The sequence below is a fragment of the Nomascus leucogenys genome, chromosome 18 (genome assembly GCF_006542625.1).
Source record: "Nomascus leucogenys isolate Asia chromosome 18, Asia_NLE_v1, whole genome shotgun sequence".
Classification (NCBI taxonomy): Eukaryota; Metazoa; Chordata; class Mammalia; order Primates; family Hylobatidae; genus Nomascus; species Nomascus leucogenys.
This window is the reverse complement of record NC_044398.1, coordinates 63,859,295-63,874,151: the sequence shown is the minus strand read 5'-3', so window position 1 is coordinate 63,874,151 and position 14,857 is coordinate 63,859,295. Positions and strand designations below refer to the sequence as shown.

The 14,857-nt window shown below is 37.0% G+C and overlaps 1 protein-coding gene across 1 annotated transcript in view; it reads left to right on the top strand.

The window, feature by feature from the left end:
• LOC100607259 (N-deacetylase and N-sulfotransferase 4) overlaps positions 1 to 14,857 on the top strand; it is a 274,548-nt gene that overhangs the window by 234,951 nt on the left and 24,740 nt on the right. The window lies entirely within an intron of this gene.

Below are 14,857 nucleotides of genomic sequence, written 5' to 3'. Positions count from 1 at the left end.
ATGTATGTGAAGCTGCTTTGTCACCTAATTAAAAACTGCAATATGAATATCTGTCAGTGGGTAGCCTGATAAGTACAGCACAAAATGCATTTGTGCTCATCTCTCTCTGGAAGTTGATTCTTTCAAAGGTGATTAACATGGGAATGTGTACTGAGGACACATATGAAATACAATCCCCAGACTGTATCCTTGTCAGTTTAGTCCTTAGTGTGTAAGACTCTTAAAATATACTGGTGTATATTAATTCATGTCCTTTATTATTTTGGTAGAATAATCACTACACAGTGTAAAAGAATAGGGTTTCTTTTCCTTTTTTTTTTTTTTGCTTTTTTTTTTATAATTCTTATTATAGGAACCAAAACCACAATATGGAGGAAGTTAGAAGGTCAGATTCTTACACATGAACTAATCGATGCTTTTAAGCTCTCAAACTGTCAGGTTAGCTCAGTTCCAGTCTTCACTCAGTCACTCCAGAGTCTCACTATCAACAAACATGCCAAATATGATGTGGATTCCTGCTTTTCTGTGTGATCAGGAGAATGCTCAAAGAGCTGAAGTTTCTCTCTCCATGCCAATGTCTCCAGGGTTAAAGAAGTGGGAAAATAAATCACAGCACTAACCTTAGGTGGTTAATCCCTTTGCTGATTCTAGCTGTCAAGACATCCAGCCCCAGTTTAGAAATGATGAAATTTGAATAGCTGTGACATAAACAAATCTTAAGATCTAGTGGCATACACACTGTAGGTTCTATTAGTATGTGTCTGTTGAAGGAATGAAGGAATACTGACACAGAGAATTAAAGATTGTAAGAGCAGAATAAGAAATTAGGGACATCTAGCTCAACCTATTCATCGTAGGGAGAAAATGGATGACACTCAGTGAAGTGAAATACCTTGTTCTAAGTCACGTGGCTTATTAGGAACAAGTCAGGACTAAAGCCATAGGTTTTCTTACTCCTCCTCAAGGGTGATTTCAACCACAAATGGTGGTTTTACAATTAAAAAAGCAAATATACTATTATCATCAGCTCTCTATGTCGAATGAAATTTCAGGGATAACTCCTTACTTCAGAAGGATCTGACAGTATGTTCAGTGTGAATTTATTCAACCTATGCTTTTGAAGTACTTACATAATCAAAAGAAAGTTTTTGCCTTCATGGAACTTATAAGCCACAATAACTGGTTGTTATGTGAGCAAAATAGTGTTACAGATTTGTCTTCATATTTATTTCTCTTTTTATCACTGTACAACTTATTTATAATTGTATTACTTCACTTACCACACAGAATTGCAGACACTTACGCCTGTCATATACTGGTTCCTGCAAACCTTAAAGAATGAGACTTTGTTGGTTCATATTTGCACCCTGGAATCTAGCATAGTACAATATCCACTGTCTTCAAAATATCATTAAAGAATAACCAAAAGCAGAGGGCTGTGTGTACAAAGAACAAGAAAAGTGGCACATCTGTTTCTCAGATAGCAAATAGTGATGTAATGGTAAGTAACCCATAGAAGCAGGTACAAGTCAGTGGGGGAAGCTTTGAATGCTGCCAGTGTAATTTGAATTTGATAGGCAATTAGGAACAACAAGCTATAGGCTCTGAAGTTGAGAGTGAAGTGACTTAAAAAAATGTTGGTCAATGAAGAGTACACCAGAAGCCTTTTCTCAGGACAGGTAAGAATAGGGAGGTGCTGAAGATAGGGAAATAATCTACCTATGAAAGAGGGAAGCCCAGAAGAGCTTCATGGTTGTGAAAAGCAAGACCTTCGAAGTAGGAGTGAGTGAGACTGAGAATAACGAAAAAGTGATCTGTGACTAATTACCCCCGTTGCTGGGGAAATAGGAGTTCTGTAACAGCACTTTTCACTTTAATTCATTCATCTTTTAGTCTTTTCAGTGAAATTAAGTCAGTATAGTTTTTATCACATCACAGATGAGAAAGGACAGATTTCATTATTATCTTAAATATTTTTTCCTAATCAAAATTTAAATTTATATTTTGCCATGTTATCTTTCTCTTCCTAACTTAGCAACAGTGTGTTATATACCTTTCAGGAATATCTCCTCCACCAAAGATGGCAATAATTTCTCATGATTTTGATTCTTTAATTTACACTGAAGCAACATTTTGATTATATGAGGCTGTCAGATATTCTGACATCCAAAACTGATGACTTAAGTCTTGGATTGTTTTCCCTGCTAATCAATTGCAAACATGTTCTTGTCAAGGGTCAAATTCCCTGCACAAACCACTTACTGAGGTTCAGTCATAAAAAAAATTACTTGCAGATAGCTCCCATAAAAATAAAATAAAGTGGTAATACTTTCTAAATTAAAATCATCATAAAATATATTTGAGCATTTAATCCAAGTATAATAATGAAAAAGGAAACTAAATTTTTTGTTTGTGCCTTACAGAAACATTTGGTAAGTTCAATGTCACATATGAGTGAATAATACTATATTAGAACAACTGATTCATAAGAGTTTAAAAATACAGTTCATTTTATTGAGTTGGCTTTCTTTTCCCTGCCAGGATATTCATTAAAACACAAATAATAACATAAGGGACTACATTCAAAAGTACACAGTCATTAGTTTAAAGATAGAGCTGGCCAGGCGCAGTGGCTCACTCCTGTAATCCCAGCACTTTGGGAGGCCGAGGCAGGCAGATCACAAAGTCAGGAGTTTGAGACTAGCCTGGCCAATATGGTGAAATCCCATCTCTACTAAAAATATAAAAATTAGCCAGGCGTGGTGGTGTGTGCCTGCAGTCCCAGCTACTTGGGAGGCTGAGGCAGGAGAATCACTTGACTCCAGGAGGCAGAGGTGGCAGTGAGCCGAGATCGCGCCACTGCACTCCAGCCGGGGTGATGGAGTGAGACTCCGTCTCAAAAAAAAAAATAAAGAAAAGAAAAAAAAATGATAGAGCTACAAAGTAAATATGCCACCTTCTCTTGGGGTCAATTTTACTGTGAGACTACCTCATGGGAAAATACCAGTAGTATTAACTTACTTAAATAAACATGAGTATAATGTGGTGAAGAATAGATAGACATTTAGGGTGAATTAGAAACATTCTGTGTCTAAAGCAGTACTCTTGAAGCTGTCATCCCAAACAGACACAGAACCATGGGCTCCTTTCCATCCAGTCCTACCCCCAGAGGTTGGCATTATAAACCTCTGAAATTCAGGGTACTTTGTAGAAAAGTTTGAGAAATCAGTCTATTAAGTGCTATAGGAGTTCTGTAGTGAGTGCATTTATTACGGATCTGTGTACTCACACGAGGAACACTTTCCCAAGAAGTTGAGGGACTGCATGGATTTTACATGGAGAACAAGGAGAGTTCAAGCCTTCATAAATATGTCTCTCAGTTTTTCCATAAAGATTTGTTGATTGGAGCACTGAGAATAAACACCCTTAATCTATTAAACTTCCTCATCAGTGTACATGGATTGTATTAGGCTTAAGTGATATTGAAAGACAAAACTTGAAAGTCACCACCCTGTACAATACAACTTGGAAAAGGCATTTTACAGACATACACAGGGCAAGACTCAATAAGCAGAAAAAATTTAGAAACAACACAGGCCAATTGGAAAGGAAAAATATGTTTTAAAAGATGCCTTTTGTAGCATTCTTCTTTAAACAGTCAGGGGAATAGCAAAAAGGAAATGAAAAGCAAACCAATGGCTTCTGAAATGTTTGTAATTAGTGAAATAATCCTTCTATCATGAGCACTGGGCATTTTTAAAGTTTCAACTCTTAAGGTCTAGAAATGTCCTAGTTAGGTAGAATAGGCACATGACCTGGATGAGGATAATCAATCTTGAATTGATAATTCCATGGTGTCCTTGCTAGTGAAGGATGTGGAGAATAGTGAGCAAAGCAAAATTTTAGTAGCAAAAAGGCAATGTAGACTTTGAATAACTAGATACAATAAGAACAAAAGTTATTTTAATGTATTCTATAAAAATATGGAATTATAATAAGGTAAACGGTATGATATTCTTTCAACCTATGTTCTTTTTAGCTTGATTGCAAATTTGCAATTTTTACTTATTTGGAGGGAAATATCCAAGGGTGCTTCTGCCCTTGTAAGGAACATAATTTCATCAGATTTTACTGTCTTTTCTAAGTCTTGTTCATTGCTTCAGGAAATCTTCTGCCTGCTTTTTTTATGTTTACTTAAAAGTAAATTTGCCTCATATATTCCACATACACAAACCATGTGCATCACCTGTACCTGTGTGACAGCTGAGTTACATGTACTTTCACTAGACTGGCACTGTAACCATAAACTGCTTAAAGCAATTTTAACTGAATTCGTTTTTCAAAGTTTAAATATATCTATAGTGCTAGATACTTAAACCAGTAAATATCTGTTGCAGTTTCAGTTATGTAGGGAACAATAAGATTGGAGAATGAAAAGGGTAATAATTGCTTTCTAATTTTCTGACTTAAAAATTAAAACAATAGAAACAGAACAAAGTAAGAAAGTGCAATTAAATGCTTAGCTTTTGGGGGGAGAAGATCCTTTACCCTTCATAATTATTGTCAAAAACTTCACATGCACATGTGTGCATGCACACACGCACATAATTTAACTGCAGAGACAATGCCAGATTTGGATTCTAAATCTGAAACTACCTTGCTGTGTGACCTTCAGCAGGGCCTAAATAAAACACCTTGCATCTCAGCTTTCTCAGCTATCAAGAAGGGATAATAATATCTGTCTTGCCAGGTTGCTTTGAAGATTAGAAATAATCTACGTCAATCAAGTGCCTGGAATATAGAAGGTGATCAATAAAAGTTAGGCATTATGTTTGCTGGTATTCAGATTTTCATACAGTATAAGAAAAGTCAGAGTAGGAAAAGTCTGAACAAACATGTTCAGAATATAAAATAGAAAATATAAACATCCGTTAATAAAGTTTCGATTAACAGACAAAAGGGAAAATATGCCAGGAAAAGAGGTGAAAACAGAAACGGGCATCTGGAAATCCCTAAAATAGCATAATATAGAAGGAGTGCAGTTACAAAAAAAGACAATCTGCCTAGATTGAGGAACATACCGATAGGAAAACCTGAAATAATGTAAATTAAGTTGTTAATAATAAAAATATTTGGAACAGCAAGTATTGTAACAGCTTAGCATCCTAACTTTCTGGGAAAGTATAAATAGATATTAACTAGCGTCATCCTCTTCCCCCAAAAAGCATGCTTATCCATATTCTCTCTGTGTTGGAGACAACGACAACTCTTTTCAAGTCTTACATTAAATCTGCTTATTTCTGTGAATATTTTATTTCACCAGTTTTGCAAGCAGAAATTGGAATGCCAAAGACATGTGCACTGCAATAAAGAAGATAAGTGGCCAAGTTGAACATATAGAACCAAGAAAGATCTCACAAATAACACTTTGACATTCAACAGGGGCACTGAATAATCAATTAGTCAACTCTTCTACCTTTGCTAAGCATAAAGATATCTTCATTTGAGCAAATGAAGTGAACACCTACTCTGAGATTTGCTCTGCTGGGTTATGTGTTGGGAAATTCAATAAGTATAGGTTGAGAACTGCCTTCCTATTGCTTTGTATCTAAAAATGCAGTTCAGAAATGAAGTTCTTTATAAATAAAGTAATTATATGATAATATGAGAGAAATAATGTTTAAGTTCTAAAGTGATGGTGTACTCACTAACTAGCTTCTGGGACTGCCATGAAAGACAGCATTGGGGATTATGTATGGTGTGTTGTAGGAGTTTTAGATGCTAAATGTCTATACAGTTAACATTATGTTTGTTTTCAAACATATATCCAAATTAGTCTATGCTGATTGCTAAATGTTTACTGTGCCTGTTCTAAGTCATTCTACAAATATTTATTCAGCATTTCTGAAGTATTGGGTTGTAGCAATAAAGAAGACAGACCTCACCTTCAGAGAACTTACATTCAGTTGAGATAGAATTACTATTAACTATAATGATACTTATATATATAAACATTACAAACATATACACAAAGAAAATAATTTTAGGTACTGACATGTAATAAAGAAAATATGACAGGAAACTCAGACAAGAGTGGGAAGAAGCTTTGACTATTGTCATCAGGGAAGGCCACTTGCATGGGTTGACATTTGTGTTGAGATCTGAATGGTAAGCGGTGCTGAAACTATTGGCTTTATGAGTTGCAGGAACCAGGCAGCAAGTATGCACAGAAATGTGTTAAATTAGGATTATATAATGGTCTTCGGGTCATCTAGTAGGGCAACCTACATCCTCAAGTTGGCTAAGGATACTCCAAGCTATTTCTCTACAAAGTAACTCACAGATGCCAGAAGTCTAGTGATCTGACTGTGTGAGGCAAAACTTATCCTGTGGACAGACAGCCACACATGGTGCTGGTACATTCTGATAATGGACCAAGAAGTCTCTCAAGACGAACACCTTAGTAAAGCAATCCATCAGTGAGATTTACTCTCTCTTGCTCCAATTGCCTAACTAATCTTGCCTAACCAATCTGGACAAAAAGAAAAGAAGGGCAAATGTGGAATCAAATAAGAAATACTCTTACATACAGCATGATTTAACCATTTTAAATAACATAATGCTGTCAACAACCACGTGAGATAAATATTATCAATCATTTTATAAATAAGGAACTGAGGTCCAGATAATTTAGGAAAATTGCTTAATACACAGGCAGTCTCCCTCAGGAGTTCGTGCTCTTAATGACTGGGCTATGCTACCCGTCTAAAATAAATAGGGGAGGTTTATGGTACACATTAGCTTAAGCTAGAAATGTAGGCAAAATTTTGGGGAAAAATATGAGCATCGCATGGAGAAATAATTCAATGATTAGGGTACAAACATGAGAATTTCTACAGTAGTGAATACAGTATAACTGAAGCATTAAGTTGATGTTGACAATTATTAACTCAGAATACTGCTACTCAAAGTATGGTCCATTAATAGCCTGTTTGAATTATTTTGTTGCTGATTCACCATGAGACAAGAAGCTGGTGCCAGAGTAGAAATCAACTATATCACTAAGCATACCAGTTTCTTTCCTTGAAATTTTGTTTTTATCTTGTAACAGAATGTTCTTTTTGAAACAAGCAGTGCATTGATTCACATTCTTGCACAAGCTCCTTATCTTCTCATAGACAAGTACTTTGAAACACAGTGAGCTAGAGTATAGGTGATGTTGCTGTAATTATGCCATTCAAAAATACATTGGCTAAATAAAATGAAAATGTATTTTTCACCCATGTAACTGTCCAGAATTAAGCAGGTAGTCTTGGAGCCGCAGACAGTTCCACTCCACATGATCACCCAGGGCCTCAGACTGATAGGCTCTTCAATATATGGCTTCCACTTGAGGTCAGGTTACATGCTGCAGTCTAGCCATTTTACAGCTGGTGGTAAGTTGGAAAGGAGAAATCCAGGGAGTGTGGCTTTATTTTTGAAGCTACTTCATATCATTTTGTCTCACTTTCCATTGGACTGAAATTAATATGAAGAAAGCTACATTGAAGGAAGAGTGTGAAATATACTCTCTAGCTGGGAATCTGTATAATAAGCTAAATAGGGGATATTCCATTATCGACTGAAGAAATGAAGAATTGATAGTTCAGCCTTCTCTGCCACAGTGAAAAATATGGTTAGTTGAACTAAAACTATACCATATGAGTATATGAGTTGGAACACTGAATAAAAAGATGGCAGAAAATGGAGATACCAGTTAAAACAAAATTTCAGTTATGTAAATTAAATAAGGAATGTCGTTTACTGGCTTCTAATTAATTCCTTTTATCACAGTTTCCATAGATGAATTTGTAGAAAAACCCAGGATCTGTAACCTAATTTTTTCCAAGGTAAATTCTAACATAATATGGTTGTCATTATACGTTACTGAACCTTTTATATTGTACTTCAGCCTTGTTCCAATGAGAGCAGGGATAGAAATGTATTTGAGTCAAGAGTGTCTTTTAATTTTATAGAGTATGAATATGAATAGCCGTTGCCATAGGTAGTGTTCCCTAGAAGCAGAATGTGAGAGATTCTATTGCAAATGATTTAAGAAATGCTTTCAGGAAAAACCTATAAGGGAGACTGTGAAACTGAAAAGATGGGAAAAGAGCTGAGCAAGGATGTCATCTCTGGTAAAGCCTAGCCTCACCTGATCTGCAGAGAGAGAACTAGTCACAGGCAAATTGTCTCACCTTGAAGCAAGCAGGTCAGTCTTCCATACCCCTGCATCCACTGGAGGTGGGCTATCCCCTGAGAGTGAGGAGGGGATACAGAGTTTGATTTCCAGTCAGGTAGCTTCTATTAGCCAGGGAGAAATCTCAATCCCCCAGCTGGGGGAAATAGCAGCTGGCAAAGTTCAGAGAAGGAGTGGAGGGTTTGCTGTAGTCTGAAAAGAGGATGCTTTCAGCGGAGAAAAGAGCATCCACCACACTCTACTCTGTACATGCCCAGTTTCATTTGTTATGTTCACTCCAACCAGACACATTTTTTCTCATGATTCTATAAACTTCATGCCTGGGGAAATTTATAAAAGGAGAATTATTGTGAGAAACTATAACACAATTGCTGCTTTTGGTCCCAAAGGTGAAATCAGTGATTATTTTCTCCTGTTTTGTCTCCTATTCTGTATTTTCCCCCACCTTTGGCTAGCATTTCTGCTGGCCTAGAAAAAATACTAGGTGGGTAAGATACAGTCTTAGGACTGGAGGAAGTAGAAGCAGTGGTAGTTTGTCTCACTAACTCTCTTGTAAATTTCTTTAGGAGAAAGGCTGTGCTTAGATAAAGCTAACTTAAGGAGTACACTATCTAGCACTTATCAGGCAGTGGATGCAGTACTTTCCCATTTACAGTTATAACTGGGTGAGGAAGTACCAACAAGCAACTTAGTGAATTATTTGAATGCCAAAGATTTTTCTCCCTGTTCTCACTACATAGTAGCTATTCTAATTCTTCATGATTGTGTAGGTCAATTACCCCTACCAGGATGGTAACTCATTTCCATGTCTGCCAATCTACTGGCACAAGAAGTCCAAAGTGACCAGGTAGGAGTTTCAGCTTTGTGTTTGGTGAGCCTCTTCCCATGTCTGCCGGTGGAATCTTCCCTGCTATGGGAGCTAGATTTCCTAGATCCACCAACCTTAAAGTTATGAGGAACGAAAGCACACATTCTCCAAGTATATCATCGAAAATACTGGTGAGGGGGTCCATTGGTACACCAACTCCTGGACTCAAATACACAACTCTTTGGACAAAGGGTACAGTAGAGGCACCTGTTGGTGATAATAGTGTATTCCTTAAATAAAAACTATTTGTTGGACACCACCAACTAACAGTCTATGATTTAAGGAGTACACTATATCCTCAAGCTGGTGCCTCCACTGTATCTTTTAAGTGGCCTTTCCATCACTCTCAGGCGAGCAACTTTTAGAAAGTGGGGTATGTTAATAGGACTTTCAGGGCCATATGCCTACTGCCATGCTTCCTTTACCAGAAAGAAGTTTCCCTTATCTCAAGCAATAGTACATAAGATAACATGTCAGTGAGTCATATACTCTGTGAGCCCTTGCATGGTGGTGATAGCCAGGGCTATGTGGGCAGAGAAGGCAAGTCAATATTTGGAATACATGTCAAACCTGATGTAGGCGAATCATGCCCTTTTCATTATCAAAGTTTCCAATATAATCAATGTTTCACTAAGTGGCAGGATAATGCTATTTCTGAGATTTGAAAGTATTTGCTGTTACTGTAGGTCAGATATTCAGCACTGGCAGTAACTACAGAAGACATAGGGGAAAGAGGTCCATGCATGGCTTTCACCTGTGCTGCCATGGTTACTCTATTCATGAGCCATTTGCATTAGCTCTGGTTTAGCTGACAACAGAGGTTAGGCAACATGTAGGAATGTTGTAACCCGGCTGAATCATACTGCTCTCCTGGTTGTCAGTGCCTCTTCTACATAAAATACTCTCTGGTGTACATTAATGTATAATACAAAGATCATCACACACTTTGGACACTATCATAGGTCCATCCACATGCCTCTTTCTTAGAACTTCCTATCTTAATTTTCCTAGCTTGTTCCTTCAAGTTGCCTGTCCTGTCCATCCTATGCCATTTATTCATCTCTGCTCGTTAGTTTGTCATATCCTTACCTTTGGCTATAAGTCTATCCACAAAGCAAACAAAAAGCAGATGACTAGGTACACTGCCCACAACTCTGACAACTGAAAGAGTTCCATTAACCAGAGATTTTTAGAAACCCCTCTGAATGGAACTGTAGTGCCACCAAAGTCCATTTTAGTCTTCTACTAACATATGGGTTAACCCATCTGCAAACCAAGCCTGGGTTTCTCCTCTTTGTCAGCAGGTGATAGGAACCCTTCACAAAACTAAAAATGAGCTAATAGAGAAGCATCAGTGCAACAGTGACAGGTGACATAGAGTCATGGGCCACTGATTTGTAAGTGGCCCCTGGATCAGCCTGACACTGATCCCAGATATACCATTCCCATCTTACAATGAATTGTTGCTGGACATACCTGAACTTATGATTTGATAGGTCTATCACTACTCAGTTCATGGTGGGTAGTTATGGCCACTTGATCACATTAATGACTCATGACAAACACTCTCTTCCATAGCACTCTCTTCTTGTATACAGCAGTATACAAGCACTATGGTTTGCATAATATGATTCAGATAGTATGGCTTTGCTACAGAACCTTAAAAGTGTACATTGTGATTCTTTTCAAGTACTTGCCAGATATTCCACATGGCATCCATTTATATCATTGATGCCATAGTATCATGAATCTTCCAGCATATAAAGCCCAAGTGTGAGGGTGGCTTGTACTTCAGCCTTACCTACTGCATACCCCTTTCTTGCTCTAGGTCCCATCCTAAACTTGAAGCTATCTATATCACTCAATAAATGCACAGAGAAATATTTCCTAGCACTGTGCTACCTCTTAGCAGTAGGAGTTGCAATGTACAACTTACACTTTGCCATGAATGGGATTTCACAGTGTGCTCAAGATGTCCAGACCACTGAAAGCTTAAAAGATGGCAGGTTCCTAAAACTTTGTATGTTTGTCTTCCATCCTCTGAGGTGCATGTGTTTTATCAAGGCAGCCAGAGTAATTTCCACTTATTTGTTAGGTCCAAATATCATGTCATCAATATAGTGGGAAGGTGTTAGGTTCTGCAGAATGCCAGGGTGATACTGGTCCCTTCAGTCTATATAATGACACTGGGAAGAATCGGCTTAAGCATTTAATGGATCTCCTATTTTAATTGGATAAAATTATATTTTGTGCTAGAATAAAATGACATTGGGAAGTCTATGATTTTGCAGCACCTATATTTGGCAAAATGGTTAAAAGAATCATAATTAGAGAAAACTCACTTGACAAGTGTTACATTTAAAAGTATTTGTCAAAGAAAAACATTATTAATGGAAAATAATTGTGAAAATATTTGGTCTCTAATATTTAGACATTTTAATATTAAAAAAATTACAATTGAAAATTTGCTTATCAGCCAGGCACAGTGGCTCATGCTAATCCCAGCACTTTGGGAGGCTGAGGCCAGAGAATCACTTCAGGCCATGAGTTCCAGACCAGTCTGAGCAACATGGCAAAACCCCATGTCTACCAAAAAAATCAAAAATTAGATGGGCATGGTGGTGCACGCCTGTAGTCTCAGATACTCTGGAGGGTGAGGCAGGAGAATTGCTTGAACCTGAGAAGAGAAGATTGCAGTGAGCCAAGATGGCACCACTGCACTCCAGCCTGGGTGACAGAGTGAGACTGTGTTGAAAAAAAAAAAAAAAAAAAAAACAGAAAGAGAAGGGAAGGGAAGGGAAGGGAAGGGAAGGGAAGGGAAGGGAAGGGACTTATCTGAACTCCCTCTCCAGCTAAAAATACAGTGGCTTACAGAGAAGAGTAATTTGAGTGTCAACACTTTCACATTTATTAACTATGAAATGCACTTTGAGAAGGATTGCAGACAATTTTATAGAAAAGCAAAACATAATAATATCATATTGAAAACAATCATTCTTCAGAAGAACTTTGGTGACACGGTATTAAAGAAAGATGTATCTAAAGAATTGATTAATACCACCAATGGCATTCTTCACAGAAATACAAGAAATAATAATAAAATTAACATGGAACCACAATGGACCCAGAATAGCCAAAGCCATCCTAGGCAAAAAGTACAAAATAGGAAGAATCACATTACTTGACTTCAAATTAGGAACCAAAATGCATGGTACTGGCATGCAAATAGACACATAGACCAATTAAACAGAATAGACAATCCAGAAATAAACCCTTACTTCTACAGTGAACTCATTTTCGCCAAAGATGTCAAGAATATACACTGGAGAAAAGATAGATTCTTCAGTAACCAGTACTGGAAAAACTAGATAGTCATATGCAGAAGAATGAAACTAGACCCCTATCTCTCACTGTACACAAAATGAAATTAAAAAGGATTAAAGACTTAAAACTAAGACCTCAAACTATAAAACTACTAAAATAAAACATTGGGGAAACTCTCCAAGACATTGGTCTGGGCAAACATTTCTTAAGCAATACCCCACAAGTCCATGCCAAAGCAAAAATGGGCAAATGGGATCACATCGAGTTAAAAGGCTGCACAGCAAAGGAAACAATAAAGTTCAGAGACAAACCAAAGATTGTGGTAAAATATTTGCAACTACCTATCTGACAATGGATTTTTAACCAGAATATGTAAGGGACTCAAACAACTCTACAGGAAAAAAAAATCTAATAATCTGATTTAAAAATGGGCAAAGAATCTGAATAGACATTTCTCAAAAGAAGACATACAAATGGCAAATTAGTATATGAAAAGGTGCTCAACATCACTGATCATCAGAGAAACGCAAATCAAAACTACAATGAGATATCATCTCACCCCAGGTAAGACATATCTTATCCAAAAGACAAGTAATAACAAATGCTGGTTAAGATGTAGAGAAAAGGGAACACTTGCACACTGTTGGTGGGAATGTAAATTAGTACAGCCACTATGGAGAACAGTATGGAGGTTCCACACAAAACTAAAAATAGAACTACCATGTGATTCAGCAATCTAACAGTATGATTATTAAAAATATTGTACAAAAGAAAGGAAATCGGTTAGGCGTGGTGGCTCACGCCTGTAATCCCAGGACTTTGGGAGGCTTTGGGAGGTGGGCAGATCATGAGGACTTTGGGAGGTGGGCGAATCATGAGGTCAGGAGATCGAGACCATCTTGGCTAACACAGTGAAACCCCGTCTTTACAAAAAATTAGCCAGGCGTGGTGGCACACGCCTGTGGCCCCAGCTACTCGGGAGGCTGAGGCAGGAGAATCGCTTGAACCTGGGAGGCGAAGGTTGTGGTGAGCCGAGATTGTGACATTGCACTCCAGCCTGGGTAACAAGAGCAAAACTCTGTCTCAAAAAAAAAAAAAAAAAAAAAAATAAGAAGAAGAAGAAAGAGAAAAAGAAAGGAAATCAGTATATTGAAGCGATATCTGCACTCCCACATTTATTTCAGCACTATTCATAGTAGCCAAGATTTGGAAGCAACTTAAGTATCCATCAACAGAGAAATGAATGAAGGGAATGTGGTACTTACACACAATGGAGTACTGTTCAGCCATGAAAAAGAGTAAGATTCTGTCATTTTCAACACCGTGGATGAAACCTGAGGATGTTACGTTAAGTGAAATAAGCCAGGCACAAAAAGGCAAACTGCACATGTTCCATGCATTTGTGAGAGCTAAAAATTAAAACAATTGAACTCATGGAGATAGAGCATACAATGATGGTTACCAGGGGCTGGGAAGGAAAGTGGAGGTGGTGGGAATGGGGATTGTTGGTGGGGGAAAAAATATAGTTAGATAGAATGAATAAAATCTAGTATTTAATAGCACAACAAAGTGACTACAGTCAACAATAATTTGTTTTACATTTAAAATAACCAAAAGCATAAAATTAGAACATTTGTAATACAAGAAATGATAAATGCTTGAGGTAATGGATACCCCATTTACCCTGATGTGATTATTATGTATTGTATGCCTGTATCAAAATATCTCACATATTTCAAAACTATATATACTCACTATGTAGCCATAAAATTAAAAATTAAAAAATCAAAAATTAAGTGTAAAAGGAACTGATTAAAGTACAGAAATATGAACCATAAATGTTTTTCCTTCTTGTTTCATTGTTAATATTGGGATAATAAATATAAAAATGAATGTTTTAATTTCCAAGGTATGTGTTTTTAAAAAATACTTTTACTTGTGACAATCATCTTCAATATAATTATTGTGTAGATCACCAATATAATAAAACCAACACAGTGGTCAATAAATATTTCAAAAATGTTATCCTTTTAATTTTAAAAGCTGTTTTGATTCTCAAAAGTGTAATGATTTTGATAATAAATTAGAGTCAGCCAGATAGAATGAAATAAAAACCGGCACCAGAAGTGTAGCTTAGATGAGCATAATATTGGACCAATGGATACATTGGGTATGTAGAGTCTGAAATTTCCTCACCGTATCTATACAAAAATGATATATTTGCAATATAAAACCTTAAGTCTAGAGCTCAGGAGGGAGGTAGAGGCTGGATGCTGATCTAGAAGCTATCAGCTTATAAGATGTGACCAATCTATAGGAGTATCTGAATCAAAACGTGAAATGAAATGAACAGGAAAAGTTGGCCAAGTCTGGAATTCAAGGATAGCATTCCAGCCTCTAGGGAGAAAAAACAAGAATGATTAGGG